Genomic DNA, 14,356 nt, shown 5'->3' with positions numbered 1-14,356 from the left:
TTGAAGTAATAGAGAATTTGGGGAAATCACAGCACATAGAAAGTGAGGAAATCTCAGGAAAGTGCCAGAGCTGAGGAGCTCTAAGTAATATAGATAATCCCCGCCTGCCCAAAACAATGACTGGCCAAATAACCACGTAGGCCCAGAGCACATTGCAAGAAGTTAAATGAACCCTGAAGAACTGAACAGAGATTTTTATCTACCGTCCACCTTCATAGGGACAAAGTTGGAAGTTTGAGTTCAGTCATGCTAATTGCCTTTTTAAAAAAATCTATATTCTTCAGATAAACAGAAAAAAAATTCATAATCTCTGCAATTCATATTCACAGTGCCCAGCATATAAACTGAAAGTATGTAGCATACAAAGAAACAATTCTAGGACAGATCATTAGGGGAAAAGACAATCGAAAGAGATTGCCCGCAAAATGGCAGATGTTGGAAATAAGAGACAAAACTTTTAAGTCCATTTTTAAAATACATGATGAATTAAAATATGTTTGTAATTAGTGAAAATATAGAAATACACAATTAAGAAACAGAACTGAAAAAAATAGGAAACTGGAACATGCTATATATATTTTTTTAATGCACTGAATGGCATTAACAGCAGACTGAAGCTTAAGAAAGTAAGAGTCTGTGGACCTGATAATTGATTGATAGAAATAAATATCCATATTTTAGAAAAAAAGTAACAAGATAGAAAATATAAGCTATATGGGATAATATCAAAATGTCTATGGTTTGGCAGAAGGAGAAGAAATAGAAAATGAAGCATAAAATATAGTTGAAGAAAAAGTGGCTAAAATTTTTTTCTATATGGTTAGAGATATATATTTTTAAATTCAAAAACGATCAGGCAGCATCAAACAGAAAGACTATAAAAAACTACTATATAGACCCATAGTCAAACTAATGCAAATCAAAGAAAATATTGAAATTAATGAGAGAAAAATGAAACATTACATAAAATAAAACAATGAATGAAATATTGCCGACATTTTACAAGAGACTGCGGCAGAAAGAAGGCAGTGAATTAATATCTAAAATTAGTGAAATAAAAGAACTGTTAATTGAGAATCATATATACAAAAATATATTCCTCAAAAACGAAATCGAAACAAATATCTATGCTGATGAAATAAAACTACTATAATTTGCCCCTAGCAGACTTGCACTGCAACAAAAGTTATAGAAAGTGCTTCAGATGTACGAGAAATGATCTCAGATGAAATACTGGTATTTCAGAAAAGTATACAACATCAGAAATGATAGACACATGGGTAATATTTTTTCCTTTCATAAGTATTTAAAAAATAAGTATGACTATTTGAAATAAGAAATTTGGTCTGAGCACTGCAGCACACTCCTGTAATCCCAGCAGTTTGGTAGACCAAGGTGAGTGGATGGCTTGAGCTCAAGAGTTCAAGACCAGCCTGGGCAATGTGGCATGCATGTTTTGTCTCTACAAAAACTACAAAAATTAGCCAGGTATGGTGGTGTGCATCTGTAGTCCCAGCTAATTAGGAGTCAGAGGCTGGAGGATCACTTGGAGCCTGGGAGGCAGAGGTTGCAGTGAGCTCAAATTGTGCAACTGCACTCCAGCCTGGGTGACAAAGCAAGACACTGTCTCAAAAATAGAATAATATAATAAAATAACAAATTCAATATTATATTATATTATATTATATTATTATATTATATTATATTAATGTTATATTATTATATTATATTAATGGCTTACTTATAATGTCTATACATGTGATATATATAAAATTAAAGCATAAATATTAGAAAGATAGAATAAATTTTTTACTCATCTGAAACGTTCATATATTTTAAATATACTTTTACATTATTAATATTATATAGATTATAAATATGAAGAAAATGTACTTCCATCCTTAAAGCAGTTCCAAAAATATTTGCCAAGTAAATAAATACATCCAAATAAAATTCTAAAAAAGGTAGTTTTTTCAAAAGAAAAGAACAGAGAAACAAGGAAAAAAGGAGAAACTAAAATCAAATTGTCAAACAGTACACTTTTTTCAATGACATAAAAAATAGCATATGCTAATGGAACACTGCAATTAAAAGTCAAAGGTTTTCATAATAGATAAAAAATAAAGCCTAAGTACATACTGAGTACAAAAAAATTATTTATATAAATACGTAGAGACTTCCAAGATTAAAAAATGCAGACGATAAGCATAACAAAGGGTATATTCTGTCACATTGCACAGGTATATGAATACATTAATTGTTTCAAGCAAAATAGTATGACCAGAAATCTATAAAAAGATTTTATAATGGCAAATAATCAGTTACCCAGAAAGACATAACAATATAAGTTGGTATTTGACAAATAATAAAAATTCAAAATACATAAATTATAAATTGACAAAGCTAAAGAAAGAAACAGATAATTCCATAATCATAGTTACAGATTTTAACAAGCCTCTCTTAAAAATTAGGAGAGCAATTAGACAAAAATCAGGAGAGGTATAGAAGACTTGAGTAATGCTATTAAACTACTGGACCTAATGGATATTTGTGGGACACTTCACCTATAAATATTAGAATATACAACCTTTTTAAGTGCAAAGGAAGCAACCAACATAAATCATATGTCAGGCCATAAAACACTCTCGATAAATTTGAAGAATACAAAGTAAATATTATTTGGCAAAAATTAAATTAGAAATAAATTTTTAAAGCATAAAAACCACATGTTTAGAAATTTAAAAATGCATTTCTAAATAAGCAAAATAATAAATACTCAGATAATTCAAAAATATATCTGACTGAATAATTACAAAAATAGATCAAAATATGTGGGATACAGCTAAAGCAGTGATTAGAGGGAAATCTGTAGCATTAACCTTTAATATTAGAAACATTTAAATAAGGTTTAAAATCAATAACCTACAGTTAATCTTTGAGAATATTGGATTAGAAGAATAATCTAAACTCATAGTGCACAATAAATACTAAAAAAATAAAAAAGAACAAAAATCAATGAAATTAAATGCAGGGAGCAAGACATAATTTTCAAGACCAAAATTGCTTCATTAAAAAGATAAATTTGATAAACACCCAGCAAGAATGAAGAAGAAAGAACATGAATGATCAATATCAAAAAATGAAAGACAACGAATCTGACCCTTTATGTAAAGAGGAAGAAACCTGTTAAAAAATACAACTTGCTAAAACAAACAAGATGAAACCAAATTTGAACACTGTATGTAAAAAATTGAATTTTTACTGAAAGGTTTCTACAAAGAAAAGTCCAAGGTCAAATGATTTACTATTGATTTGGATACCACATTTAATGAAAAAAAAGTTTTAATTTACTTACCAAGCTTATACAAACTTGCAGAAAATAGAGCAGGAAATTCTTCTGAATTACTTCACAGACTAACCCAAATGCCAAAACTTTACAGAAATATTTTAAAGAAAAAAAAATTACAGACTAATATGTCTCAAACAAAATACTGCCAGACCAAATCCCACAATATATAATATGTATGATACATCATTCCAACTGGGATTTAACCAGAGTGCACGGTTAAATTAACATTTAAACATTAATCAGTGCAATTAAGCATATTAACACAATAAATGAGAAAAACTGTAGGATCATTTCAATACAGATAGAAAAAGTATTAGAAATATTCAACTAAAGTTACAATTTTTAAAAAGTAAAAACCAGGAAAATAAGTACACTTCCACAGTCTGATAAAGAGTATTCAAAATTCTACAGCTTATAGACTTAATGGTTAAACACTGAATGCTTTCACCTAAGATTGGAAACAAATTAGAATGCCTATGTTTACACTTCTATTCAACTTTATACTGAAGTATCTAGCCATCATAATAAGGCAAAAATAAATAGTAAAGAGTATAAATGCTTCTACATGCATAAATAATGATTATATAATCTTAAGAAATTTACAATACACCTTCTAAATCTAATAAATTGATTTAGCACAGACACAGTATGTAAATTTACTTAAGAAAAGAATTGTATTTTTATGTGTAAATATCATACTATTAGAAAAATAAACTTTACAAGTATTCCATTTATAAGAGCATCAGGAAACTACAGTGAAAACTAAAACATTAGTGACAGAAATTTTAAAAGACCTAAATAAAGGAGATATATACCATATTTATGGATTAGAAAAGAGTTTTAACTAAATTATTTATAGATTCAAATAATTTCATAAATGCAGCAAGCCTTTTTACAAATTTGACAAGTTAGTTCTAAAATTCAAGTAACTAGACTGTCCAAGGCAATATTGGAAATTAAGAATAGGAAAGGATTCTGGGACGGTGGCAGAGTAGGATCCACTGGAAATCTGCCATCTTCCCTATACAATTGCTCTGCCAGAATTGGTCTGATGTAACTATTTTGGAATTGGAGCCTATTGAAAGCTTGCAACTTCCAGAGGAAGTCTTGGACAGTAACTGTCAGTTAATTTCAGTAAACAGTAACTTTCCATTAATTTTAGTGGATTTCACCTTTTAGCACAGTAGCAGGCGCCCATCCCCCACCCCTCATTCCCATAGCAAACAGCTTGCAGGAGTCAGAGTGGGAAAAAGAACTCTGACTTCCTAATATCTTGCATCTGTGCTCTGATCACTGATTGATCCTTTTGGTTACAGAGGTGCAGAAAAAGAGACAGTGCACATTTCACTGCACCTCCACCATTACTGTAACCCTATCCTCTGGGTGAAGTGACTTCCAGTGAACTTAAAGGGCTAGTATCCCTCTCCCTTTTATTGTTCTCTTTTTTCCCCTTTTAGAAGCCAGTCATTACAAATAAGACATTGGAAGGAGACAGTTATATAGACAGTTTTCTTTATATATGGAGACAGTTATAAAGACACTGCAAATACACAGGTGAAGGTGCAAGGTTAGAACTGAAAAAAAAAGACCTTAAGTTTACACCTTAGACTGATTGTTGGCATAGACACGGCCTACAACAATCCAGAAAACAAAAACCACCACCAACAAATTCAGGTGAAGACAGATAATCTGGTTTCAAGAGCTACTGTGTTATTGGATTTAAATGCTCAGTTTTCAACCAAGAAAATCACAAAGAATGCAGGAAAGTTAAGGCCATTCAAACAAACAAACAACAAAAGCAAACCAACAAAAACCATCCTTGAGAAAGACCTGATGGCAGATTTGTTAGAAAAAGGTTTCAAAAATGTTCTAAAGATGCTCAGAGAACTAAAGAAGAACATGGAGAAAGTCAGAAAATGATAAATGGACAAAATGGAAATAGCAATAAAGAGATAGAAAACCTAAAAAGAAAAAATAAATCCTGAAGCCAAAAATTACAATAATGAAAATGAAAAACCTCATTAGAGGGATTCAAAGGCAGATTTGATCAAGCAGAAGAATCAGAGAACTTGAAGATATAGCAATGGACATAATGGAGTCTTAGGAACACAGGAAAAAAAAAAAAAAAGAATGAAGAAAAGTAACAAAGCCTAAGGGATTTCTGGAACATCATGAAGCCAATTAACACACACATTGTGGTGGTCCTAGAGGATAAAAAAAGAGACAGATTTTAAAAAAGAATAATGATTAAAAACTGTTCAAATTTAATACAATATCAGAATATAAATATCCATGAAACTCAATAGAACTTGGAGTAAGGTAAACAGAGGTGCAAGCCAAGACAAATTAAAAGCAAACTACTGAAAGTGAAGACAAAGAGAATTTTGGAAGCAGTAAAAGAAATGCAACTCATCTCATATGAGGAATCTTCAATATAATACCAGCAGACTTGTCATGTGAGCTTCGGAGGCCTAAAGACAGTAGGTTAATGTATTCAAAATGCTAAAACAGGGAAAAATGTCAACTAAGAGTCCCACAACTGGCCAAAATGTCATTCAAATTTGAAAGAATAATTAAGATATTCTCAGATAAACAAAAACCGAGGGATATTTCTATACTTGGCATGCAATAAATATTCAAGGAAGTCCGACAGATTAAAATGTAAAGACACTAGACAGTGACTTGAAGCCATATGAAGAAATAGATATCTCAGTAAAGGCAAATACATGGGCAATTATGAGAGCTGGTATTTTTGTAACAATGGTATGTAACACCACTTGTTGTTTTCTACATGATTTAAGAGAACAATATAAAGAAAACAACGATTAATCTAAAATTTAGTATTATAACTTTTTAAAATGTAGAAACATTGTGTTTTATACATAATTTAAGTGAGTAATGCATTAAAAAATTCTCAGTTTATATCTTGGGATACAGAATATGTAAATATGTAATTGTATATCATGAAGAACTGAAAGGAGTGAGGACACAGTTTCCATATATTATTAAATTTAAGCTGGTGTAAATTCAAATTACAGTGTTAGAACTTTCGGATGTTAAATGTAGTCTCCATGTCAACCACACACACAAAAAATAGCAACGGTATATACACAAAGAAATCGACTAACACATAAGAACATGATAAGGCAACAAATAACGCAAAAGCACACACAAAAAATGAGGAATATAAAAACAAGTACATAAAAGACAGAAGTTCCCCCTTATTAGTAATTAATTTGAATATAAATGGATTAAATTATCCAATCAAAAGACAGAAATTCAGCGGGGGGCGGGGGCGGCGGAGCAAGATGGCCGAATAGGAACAGCTCCAGTCTCCAACTCCCAGCGCGAGCCACACAGAAGACCGGTGATTTCTGCATTTTCAACTGAGGTACTGGGTTCATCTCACTAGGGAGTGCCAGACTATCGGTGCTGGTCAGCTGCTGCAGCCCGACCAGCGAGAGCTGAAGAGGGCGAGGCATCACCTCACCCGGAAGCGCAAGGGGAAAGGGAATCCCTTCTAGCCAGGGAACTGAGACACACAACACCTGGAAAATCGGGTAACTCCTACCCCAATACTGCGCTTAAGCAAACAGGCACACCAGGAGAGATTATATCCCCCACACCTGCCGCTGGGAGGGTCTTCACGCCCACGGAGCCTCCCTCATTGCCAGCAAAGCAGTCTGTGATCTACCGGGCAAGACAGCAGCGAGCTGGGAGAGGGCTTCCGCCATTGCTGCTGAGGCTTAAGTGGTAGGTAAAACAAAGCTGCTGGGAAGCTCGAACTGGGTGGAGCTCACAGCAGCTCAAGGAAACCTGCCTGTCTCTGTAGAGACCTGCACCTCTGGGGACAGGGGCATGTAAACAACAAAGCAGCAGAAACTCTGCAGACGCAAACGACTCTGTCTGACAGCTTTGAAGAGTGCAGTGACTTCCCAACACGGAGGTTGAGATCTGAGAAGGGACAGACTGCCTGCTCCAAGTGGGATCCCCTGACCCCTGAGTAGCTCCACTGGGGAGACATCCCCCACTAGGGCAGTCTGACACCCCACACCACAGGGTGGAGTACACCCCTGAGAGGAAGCCTCCAAAGCAAGAATCAGACAGGAACAATCGCTGTTCAGAAATATTCTATCTCTGCAGCCTCTGCTGCTGACACCCAGGCAACAGGGTCTGGAGTGGACCCTGCCAACTCCAACAGACCTGAGCAGCTGAGGGCCAAGGTCCTGACTGGTTAGAAGGAAACTATCAAACAGAAGGACATCACACCAAAACCCCATCAGTACGTCACTATCATCATCAAAGACCAGCAGCAGATAAAACCACAAAGATGGGGAAAAAGCAGGGCAGAAAAGCTGGAAATTCAAAAAATAAGAGCGATCTCCCTCGCAAATACACAGCTCATCGCCAGCAATGGATCAAAGCTTGATGGAGAATGACTTTGACGAGATGAGAGAAGAAGGCTTCAGTCCATCAAACTTTCAGAGCTAAAGGAGGAATTATGTACCCAGCGCAAAGAAACTAAAAATCTTGGAAAAAAAGTGGAAGAATTGACGGCTAGAGTAATTAATGCAGAGAAGGTCCTAAACTAAAATGAAAGAGATGAAAACCATGACACGAGAAATACGCGACAAAATGCACACAAGCTTCAGTAACCTAATTCGATCAACTGGAAGAAAGAGTATCAGCGCATTGAGGATCAAATGAATGAAAATGAAGCGAGAAGAGAAACCAAAAGAAAAAAGAAGAAAAAGAAATGAACAAAGCCTGCAAGAAGTATGGGATTATGTAAAAGACCAAATCTCCGTCTGATTGGGGTGCCTGAAAGTGAGGGGAAAAGGAACCAAGTTGAAAACACCTTTCAGGATATCATCCAGGAGAACTTCCCCAACCTAGTAGGGCAGGCCAACATTCAAATCCAGGAAATACAGAGAACGCCCACAAAGATACCTCGAGAAGAGCAACCCAAGACACATAATTGCCAGATTCACCAAAGTTGAAATGAAGGAAAAATCTTTATGGCAGCCAGGAGAGAAAGGTCGGTTACTCTCAGCTGAAAGCCCATCAGACTAACAGCATATCTCTCGGCAGAAACTCTGACAAGCCAGAAGAGAGTAAATAATATTCAACATTCTTAAATAAAAGAATTTTAAAACCCAGAATTTCATATCCAGCCAAACTAAGTTTCATAAGGGAAGGAGAAATAAAATCCTTTACAGATAAGCAAATGCTTAGGATTTGTCACCACTAGCCTGCCTTACAAGAGACCCTGAAGGAAGCATCTCCAACATGAAAGGAACAACCGGTACCAGCCATTAGAAAACATGCCAAAATGTAAAGACCATTTAGAAGCATAGGGAAGAACTGCATCAACTAACGAGTTAAAAATAACCAGTTAATATCGTAATGGCAGGATCAAGTTCACACACAATAAATCTTAACCTTTAAATGTAAATGGACTAAATGCTCCAATTAAAGACACAGACTGGCAAACTGGATAAAAGAGTCAAGATTCATCAGTCTGCTGTATTCAGGAGACCCATCTCAACATGCAAGAGACATACATAGGATCAAAATAAAGGGATGGAGGAAGATTTACTAAGCAAATGGAGAACAAAAAAGCAGGGGTTGCAACTTAGTCTCTGATAAACAGACTTTAAACCATCAAAGATCAAAAGAGACAAAGAAGGCCATTACATAATGGTAAAAGGATCAATTCAACAGGAAGAGCTAACTATCCTAAATATATATATGCACCCAATACAGGAGCACCCAGATTCATAAAGCAAGTCCTTAGAGACTTACAAAGAGACTTAGACTCCCATACACAATAATGGGAGACTCTCAACACTCCACTGTCAACATTAGACAGATCAACGAGACAGAAAGTTAACAAGGATATCCAGGAATTGAACTCATCTCTGCAGCAAGCAGACCTAATAGACATCTTATAGAACTCTCCACCCCAAATCAACAGAATATACATTCTTCTCAGCACCAATATTTTGGCACTTATTCCAAAATTGACCAATACACTAAAGTAAAGTACCTCAGCAAAATGTACAAGAACAGAAATTATAACAACTGTCTCTCAGACTACGTGCAATCAAACTAGAACCAGGACTAAGAAACTCCAATCAAACCGCTCAACTACATATGGAAACTGAACACCTGCTCCTGAATGACTACTGGGTACATAATGAAATGAAGGCAGAAATAAAGATGTTCTTTGAAACCAATGAGAACAAAGATACAACATACCAGAATCCTGGGACACATTTAAAGCAGTGTGTAGAGGGAAATTTATAGCACTAAATGCCCACAAGAGAAAAGCTGGAAAGATCTAAAATTGACACTCTTACATCGCAATTAAAAGAACTAGAGAAGCAAGAGCAAACACATTCCAAAGCAAGAAGGCAAGAAATAACTAAGATCAGAGCAGAACTGAAGGAGATGAGACACAAAAAACCCTCCAAAAAAAATCAATGAATCCAGGAGTTGGTTTTTGAAAAGATCAACAAAATTGACAGACTGCTAGCAAGACTAATAAAGAAGAAAAGAGAGAAGAATCAAATAGATGCACAAAAAATGATAAAGGGGATATCACCACCGACCCCACAGAAATACAAACTACCATCAGAGAATACTATAAACACTTCTACGCAAATAAACTAGAAAATCTAGGAAGAAATGGATAATTTCCTGACACTTTAACACTCTTCCAAGACCAAACCAGGAAGAAGTTGAATCCCTGAATAGACCAATAGCAGGCTCTGGAAATTACAATAATTAATAGCCTACCAACCAAAAGTCCAGGACCAGATGGATTCATACAGCTGAATTCTACCAGAGGTACAAGGAGTGAGCTGGTACCAATTCCTTCGAAACTATTCCAATCAATAGAAAAAAGAGGGAATCCTCCCTAACTCATTTTTATGAGGCCAACATCATCCTGATACCAAAGCCCGGCAGAGACATATCAATAAAACAAAGAGAATTTTAGACCAATATCCCTTATGAACATCGATGCAAAACTTCAATAAAATACTGGCAAACCGGATTCAGCAGCACATCAAAAGCTTATCCACCATGATCAAGTGGGCTTCATCCTGGGATGCAAGGCTGGTTCAACATTCGCAAATCAATAAACATAATCCAGCATATAAACAGAACCAAAGACAAGAACCACATGATTGTCTCAATAGATGCAGAAAGGGCTTTTGACAAAATTCAACAGCCCTTCATGCTAAAAACGCTCAATAAATTCAGTATTGATGGAACGTACCTCAAAATAATAAGAGCTATTTATGTACAAAACCAGCCAATATCATACTGAATGGGCAAAAACTCAAAAATTCCCTTTGAAAAACTGCCACAAGACAGGGATGCCCTCTCTCACCACTTATTCAACATAGTGTTGGAATTTCTGGCTAGGGCAATCAGGCAAGAGAAAGAAATCAAGGGTATTCAGTTAGAAAAAGAGAAGTCAAATTGTCCCTTTGCAGATGACATGATTGTATATTTAGAAAATCCCATTGTCTCAGCCTCTCCAAATCTCCTTAAGCTGATAAGCAACTTCAGCAAAGTCTCAGATACAAAATTAATGTGCAAAAATCACAAGCATTCTTACACCAAAGTAACAGACAAAACAGAGAGCCAAATAATAAATGAACTTCCATTCACAATTGCTTCAAAGAGAATAAAATACCTAGGAACCAACTTACAAGGGATGTAAAGGACCTCTTCAAGGAGAACTACAAACCACAGCTCAGTGAAATAAAAAGAGGACACAAACAAATGGAAGAACATACCATGCTCATGGATAGGAAGAATCATCGTGAAAATGGCCATACTGTCTAAGGTTATTTATAGATTCAATGCCATCCCCATCAAGCTACTACAATGAGTTTCTTCACAGAATTGGAAAACTGTTTAAAGTTCATATGGAACCAAAAAGAGCCCACATCTCCAAGACAATCCTAAGTCAAAAGAACAAAGCTGGAGGCATCACGCTACCTGACTTCAAACTATACTACAAGGCTACAGTAACTAAAACAGCATGGTACTGGTACCAAAACAGAGATATAGACCAATGGAACAGAACAGAGTCCTCAGAAATAATACCACACATCTACAGCCATCTGATCATTGATGTACCTGAGAGAAACAAGAGATGGTGCTGACTCTATTTAATAAATGGTGCTGGTATTAGCCATATGAAAGAAAAGCTGAAACTGATCCTTTCCTTACCCTTATATGAAATTAATTCAAGATAGATTAGAGACTTAAATGTTAGACCTAATACCATAAAACCCTAGGAGGAAAACCTAGGTAGTACCATTCAGACATAGGCATGGGCAAAAGACTTCATGTCTAAAACACCAAAAGCAACGGGCAGCAAAATAAAATTGACAAATGGGATCTCATTAACTAAAGAGTTTCTTGCACAGCAGAAGAAACTACCATCAGAGTGAATAGTCAACCCACAGAATGGGAGAGAAAATTTTGCAATCTACTCATCTGACAAAGGGCTAATATCCAGAACCTACAAAGAACTCCAACAAATTCTTACAAGAAAACAAACAGCCCCATCAAAAGTGGGCAAAGGATATGAACAGACATTTCGCAAAAGAAGACATTCATACAGCCAACAAACACATGAAAAAAATGCTCATCATCACTGGCCATCAGAGAAATGCAAATCAAAAACCACACCATCTCACACCACCAGTTAGAATGGCGTCATTAAAAGTCAGGAAACAACAGGTGCTGGAGAGGCCGTGGAGAAATAGGAACACTTTACACTGTTGGTGGGATTGTAAACTAGTTCAACCATTATGGAAAACAGTATGGCGATTCCTCAAGGATCTAGGAACTAGATGTACCATATGACCCAGCCATCCCATTACTGGATATATACCCAAAGGATTATAAATCATGCTGCTATAAAGACACATGCACACGTATGTTTATTGCGCACTATTCAATAATAGCAAAGACTTGGAACCAACCTGCAAATGTCCATCAGTGACAGACTGATTAAGAAAATGTGGCACATATACACCATGGAATACTATGCAGCCATAAAAAAGGATGAGTTTGTGTCCTTTGTAGGGACATGGATGCAGCCGGAAACCATCATTCTTAGCAACCATCACAAGAACAGAAACCAAACACCACATGTTCTCACTCATAGGTGGGAACTGAACAATGAGATCACTTGGACTTGGGAAGGGGAACATCACACACCGGGGCCTCATCATGGGAGAGTGAGGGAGGAGGGGGAGGATTGCAATGGGAGTTATACCTGATGTAATGACGAGTTGATGGGTGCTGACGAGCTGATGGGTGCAGCACACCAACACATGGCACAAGTATACATATAACAAACCTGCACGTTGTGCACATGTACCCTAGAACTTAAAGTATAATGAAAAAAAAAAAGACAGAAATTCAGAGAATGAATTATAAATATGACCTAGCTATATGCTATCTACTAGAAACACACTTTATATCTAAAGACACAGATAAGTTAAAAATGAAAATATGAAAAAGGACATTCCATGCAACTGGTTACCTATAGAGAACAGAGGTGGCTATACTAATATTAGAGAAAAGATAATTTAAATTAAAAAATAGTTATAAAAAACACATGAATAATAATTTCATCTTTTGTACTTTAAAAAATTTTTACAATATATAACTATATTTATTAAAGTATAGCATTTAGAATATAAAAGCAGGCTATTCTTTCTTAAACATTTAGGTCTTTTCTTTCAGTTGCTATGAATGACAATTTTAATAAAGCAAGAATATATAACAATTATAAATATCTACACATTTAATAACAGACCCCCAAAAATGTAAGAAACAAAAATAAACAGCATTAAAAAATAGACAGTTCTACAATAATAGCTGCAGACTCCAATACTCTATTATCAACAATGGATAGAACAGACAAATAAGTAAGGAAATAGAGAACTTGATACAATAAACCAACCAAATGTAACAGACAAGTGTAGAACACTCTACCCATCACTTCGGCATGTACATTCTTCTCAAATGCACACGGAACATTTTCCAGGATACACCTATGATAAACTACAAATTTAGTCTAAATCAATTTTAAAAGATAGATATAATACAAAGTACCTTTCCCAATCACAACAGAATGTAACTAAAATCTTAAAACCAGAAATTCTGAAAAATTCACAAATTTGTGGAAATTAAACAACCATGTCATTAAACAAAATGATTCAAAGAAAACCCCAAGGGAAAGTAGAACGTGCTCAGCAATAAGTGGAAAATGAAAACACACTAGTCAAAATTTAAGGGGAAAGCAAAGACAGTGCTAGGGGAAAAATTAAGAGATACAAGCACTTACATTAAAAAAAAAAAAAAAAAAAAACAGAAAATTCTAATATCGACAACCCAATTTTACATCTAAAAGAACTAGAAAAAAGGGACAAATTATACCCAAAGCTGGCAGAAGGAAAAAAATATTAAAGACTAGAGTAGAGATAAACAAAATAGAGAATAGAAAAATAGGCCGGGCATGGTGGCTCATGCCTGTAATCCTAGCTCTTTGGGAGGTCAAGGCAAGTGGATCATTTGAGGTCGGGAGTTCAAGACCAGCCTGGCCAACATGGCAAAACCCCATCTCTACTAAAAATACAAAAATTAGCTGGGCATGGTGGCATACTCCTGTAATTCCAGCTATTCAGGATGCTGAGGCAGGAGAATCATTTGAACCTGGGAGGCAGGGATTGCAGTGAGCTGAGATTGAGTCACTGCACTCCAGCCTGGGTTATGGAGTGAGACTCTGTTTCAAAAACAAAAGAAAAAAGTCAACAAAATACAAATTTGGTCTTTTGAAAAGATAAACAAATGGACAAACCTAGACGGTTAAAAAAAAAAAAAAAAAAGGAGAAATGACCCGCATTACTAAAATCAGAAAGGAAAGTGGGACATTATTACAAAATCTCCAGGGAAAAAAGGATTATAAGA

The sequence above is a fragment of the Papio anubis genome, chromosome 5 (assembly GCF_008728515.1).
Source record: "Papio anubis isolate 15944 chromosome 5, Panubis1.0, whole genome shotgun sequence".
NCBI classification, from domain to species: Eukaryota; Metazoa; Chordata; class Mammalia; order Primates; family Cercopithecidae; genus Papio; species Papio anubis.
Note: the sequence above shows the minus strand (reverse complement) of the source record.